The sequence below is a fragment of the Oncorhynchus mykiss genome, unplaced genomic scaffold, assembly GCF_013265735.2.
Source record: "Oncorhynchus mykiss isolate Arlee unplaced genomic scaffold, USDA_OmykA_1.1 un_scaffold_592, whole genome shotgun sequence".
NCBI lineage: Eukaryota > Metazoa > Chordata > Actinopteri > Salmoniformes > Salmonidae > Oncorhynchus > Oncorhynchus mykiss.
Genome location: NW_023494039.1, coordinates 1 through 5,000, shown reverse-complemented (window position 1 = coordinate 5,000; position 5,000 = coordinate 1).

Genomic DNA, 5,000 nt, shown 5'->3' with positions numbered 1-5,000 from the left:
TTAGGAGTCCAGTGCCTTAGGCCACTGGGATACTGTGTAAACAGTATGACCTATACGAACTGTTGGAAGAGGTAAAAAAATATATATAATGGCACTGAGACATGCCCATGAAACGACACATTTTTTAAAAATGTTGTTCGCACTTGAAATAAACTGTTTAGCAGAGGATGGTTTCGATCCATCGACCTCTGGGTTATGGGCCCAGCACGCTCCCGCTGCGCCACTCTGCTTCCATCCACTTCAGAAAAGACTAGAACTCACAATCCATGGCTTAGGAGTCCAGTGTCTTATGCTACTGGGATACTGTGTAAACAGTATGACCTATACGAACTGTTGGAAGAGGTAAAAAAATATATATAATGGCACTGAGACATGCCCATGAAACGACACATTTTTTAAAAATGTTGTTCGCACTTAAAATAAATTGTTTAGCAGAGGATGGTTTCGATCCATCGACCTCTGGGTTATGGGCCCAGCACGCTCCCGCTGCGCCACTCTGCTTCCATCCACTTCAGAAAAGACTAGAACTCACAATCTATGGCTTAGGAGTCCAGTGTCTTAGGCTACTGGGATACTGTGTAAACAGTATGACCTATACGAACTGTTGGAAGAGGTAAAAAAATATATATAATGGCACTGAGACATGCCCATGAAACAACACATTTTTTAAAAATGATGTTCGCACTTAAAATAAACTGTTTAGCAGAGGATGGTTTCGATCCATCGACCTCTGGGTTATGGGCCCAGCACGCTCCCGCTGCGCCACTCTGCTCTCAGCCACTTCAGAAAAGACTAGAACTCACAATCCATGGCTTAGGAGTCCAGTGTCTTAGGCCACTGGGATACTGTGTAAACAGTATGACCTATACGAACTGTTGGAAGAGGTAAAAAAATATATATAATGGCACTGAGACATGCCCATGAAACGACACATTTTTTAAAAATGTTGTTCGCACTTAAAATAAACTGTTTAGGAGAGGATGGTTTCGATCCATCGACCTCTGGGTTATGGGCCCAGCACGCTCCCGCTGCTCCACTCTGCTTCCATCCACTTCAGAAAAGACTAGAACTCACAATCCATGGCTTAGGAGTCCAGTGTCTTAGGCCACTGGGATACTGTGTAAACAGTATGACCTATACGAACTGTTGGAAGAGGTAAAAAAATATATATAATGGCACTGAGACATGCCCATGAAACGACACATTTTTTTAAAAAATGTTGTTTGCACTTAAAATAAACTGTTTAGCAGAGGATGGTTTCGATCCATCGACCTCTGGGTTATGGGCCCAGCACGCTCCCGCTGCGCCACTCTGCTTCCATCCACTTCAGAAAAGACTAGAACTCACAATCCATGGCTTAGGAGTCCAGTGTCTTAGAACACTGGGATACTGTGTAAACAGTATGACCTATACGAACTGTTGGAAGAGGTAAAAAAATATATATAATGGCACTGAGACATGCCCATGAAACGACACATTTTTTAAAAATGTTGTTCGCACAATTTAGCTTTCTAATTTCTGTTTGCGTTTCATTTTTGAAAATAAACTGTTTAGCAGAGGATGGTTTCGATCCATCGACCTCTGGGTTATGGGCCCAGCACGTTCCCGCTGCGCCACTCTGCTTCCATCCACTTCAGAAAAGACTAGAACTCACAATCCATGGCTTAGGAGTCCAGTGTCTTATGCTACTGGGATACTGTGTAAACAGTATGACCTATACGAACTGTTGGAAGAGGTAAAAAAATATATATAATGGCACTGAGACATGCCCATGAAACGACAAATTTTTTTAAAATGTTGTTCGCACTTGAAATAAACTGTTTAGCAGAGGATGGTTTCGATCCATCGACCTCTGGGTTATGGGCCCAGCACGCTCCCGCTGCGCCACTCTGCTTCCATCCACTTCAGAAAAGACTAGAACTCACAATCCATGGCTTAGGAGTCCAGTGTCTTATGCTACTGGGATACTGTGTAAACAGTATGACCTATACGAACTGTTGGAAGAGGTAAAAAAATATATATAATGGCACTGAGACATGCCCATGAAACGACAAATTTTTTTAAAATGTTGTTCGCACTTGAAATAAACTGTTTAGCAGAGGATGGTTTCGATCCATCGACCTCTGGGTTATGGGCCCAGCACGCTCCCGCTGCGCCACTCTGCTCTCAGCCACTTCAGAAAAGACTAGAACTCACAATCTATGGCTTAGGAGTCCAGTGTCTTAGGCCACTGGGATACTGTGTAAACAGTATGACCTATACGAACTGTTGGAAGAGGTAAAAAAATATATATAATGGCACTGAGACATGCCCATGAAACGACACATTTTTTAAAAATGTTGTTCGCACTTAAATTAAACTGCTTAGCAGAGGATGGTTTCGATCCATCGACCTCTGGGTTATGGGCCCAGCACGCTCCCGCTGCGCCACTCTGCTTCCATCCACTTCAGAAAAGACTAGAACTCACAATCCATGGCTTAGGAGTCCAGTGTCTTAGGCCACTGGGATACTGTGTAAACAGTATGACCTATACGAACTGTTGGATGAGGTAAAAAAATATATATAATGGCACTGAGACATGCCCATGAATCGACACATTTTTTAAAAATGTTGTTTGCACTTAAAATAAACTGTTTAGCAGAGGATGGTTTCGATCCATCGACCTCTGGGTTATGGGCCCAGCACGCTCCCGCTGCGCCACTCTGCTTCCATCCACCTCAGAAAAGACTAGAACTCACAATCCATGGCTTAGGAGTCCAGTGTCTTAGGCCACTGGGATACTGTGTAAACAGTATGACCTATACGAACTGTTGGAAGAGGTAAAAAAATATATATAATGGCACTGAGACTTGCCCATGAAACGACACATTTTTTAAAAATGTTGTTCGCACTTAAAATAAACTGTTTAGCAGAGAATGGTTTCGCTCCATCGACCTCTGGGTTATGGGCCCAGCACTCTCCCGCTGCGCCACTCTGCTCTCAGCCACTTCAGAAAAGACTAGAACTCACAATCCATGGCTTAGGAGTCCAGTGTCTTAGGCCACTGGGATACTGTGTAAACAGTATGACCTATACGAACTGTTGGAAGAGGTAAAAAAATATATATAATGGCACTGAGACATGCCCATGAAACGACACATTTTTTTAAAATGTTGTTCGCACTTAAATTAAACTGCTTAGCAGAGGATGGTTTCGATCCATCGACCTCTGGGTTATGGGCCCAGCACGCTCCCGCTGCGCCACTCTGCTTCCATCCACTTCAGAAAAGACTAGAACTCACAATCCATGGCTTAGGAGTCCAGTGTCTTAGGCCACTGGGATACTGTGTAAACAGTATGACCTATACGAACTGTTGGATGAGGTAAAAAAATATATATAATGGCACTGAGACATGCCCATGAAACGACACATTTTTAAAAAATGTTGTTTGCACTTAAAATAAACTGTTTAGCAGAGGGTGGTTTCGATCCATCGACCTCTGGGTTATGGGCCCAGCACGCTCCCGCTGCGCCACTCTGCTTCCATCCACTTCAGAAAAGACTAGAACTCACAATCCATGGCTTAGGAGTCCAGTGTCTTAGGCCACTGGGATACTGTGTAAACAGTATGACCTATACGAACTGTTGGACGAGGTAAAAAAATATATATAATGGCACTGAGACATGCCCATGAAACGACACATTTTATAAAAATGTTGTTCGCACTTAAAATAAACTGTTTAGCAGAGGATGGTTTCGCTCCATCGACCTCTGGGTTATGGGCCCAGCACGCTCCCGCTGCGCCACTCTGCTTCCATCCACTTCAGAAAAGACTAGAACTCACAATCCATGGCTTAGGAGTCCAGTGTCTTAGGCCACTGGGATACTGTGTAAACAGTATGACCTATACGAACTGTTGGACGAGGTAAAAAAATATATATAATGGCACTGAGACATGCCCATGAAACGACACATTTTATAAAAATGTTGTTCGCACTTAAAATAAACTGTTTAGCAGAGGATGGTTTCGATCCATCGACCTCTGGGTTATGGGCCCAGCACGCTTCCGCTGCGCCACTCTGCTTCCATCCACTTCAGAAAAGACTAGAACTCACAATCCATGGCTTAGGAGTCCAGTGTCTTATGCTACTGGGATACTGTGTAAACAGTATGACCTATACAAACTGTTGGAAGAGGTAAAAAAATATATATAATGGCACTGAGACATGCCCATGAAACGACAAATTTTTTTAAAATGTTGTTCGCACTTGAAATAAACTGTTTAGCAGAGGATGGTTTCGATCCATCGACCTCTGGGTTATGGGCCCAGCACGCTCCCGCTGCGCCACTCTGCTCTCAGCCACTTCAGAAAAGACTAGAACTCACAATCCATGGCTTAGGAGTCCAGTGTCTTAGGCCACTGGGATACTGTGTAAACAGTATGACCTATACGAACTGTTGGAAGAGGTAAAAAAATATATATAATGGCACTGAGACATGCCCATGAAACGACACATTTTTTAAAAATGTTGTTCGCACTTAAATTAAACTGCTTAGCAGAGGATGGTTTCGATCCATCGACCTCTGGGTTATGGGCCCAGCACGCTCCCGCTGCGCCACTCTGCTTCCATCCACTTCAGAAAAGACTAGAACTCACAATCCATGGCTTAGGAGTCCAGTGTCTTAGGCCACTGGGATACTGTGTAAACAGTATGACCTATACGAACTGTTGGATGAGGTAAAAAAATATATATAATGGCACTGAGACATGCCCATGAAACGACACATTTTTAAAAAATGTTGTTTGCACTTAAAATAAACTGTTTAGCAGAGGGTGGTTTCGATCCATCGACCTCTGGGTTATGGGCCCAGCACGCTCCCGCTGCGCCACTCTGCTTCCATCCACCTCAGAAAAGACTAGAACTCACAATCCATGGCTTAGGAGTCCAGTGTCTTAGGCCACTGGGATACTGTGTAAACAGTATGACCTATACGAACTGTTGGAAGAGGTAAAAAAATATA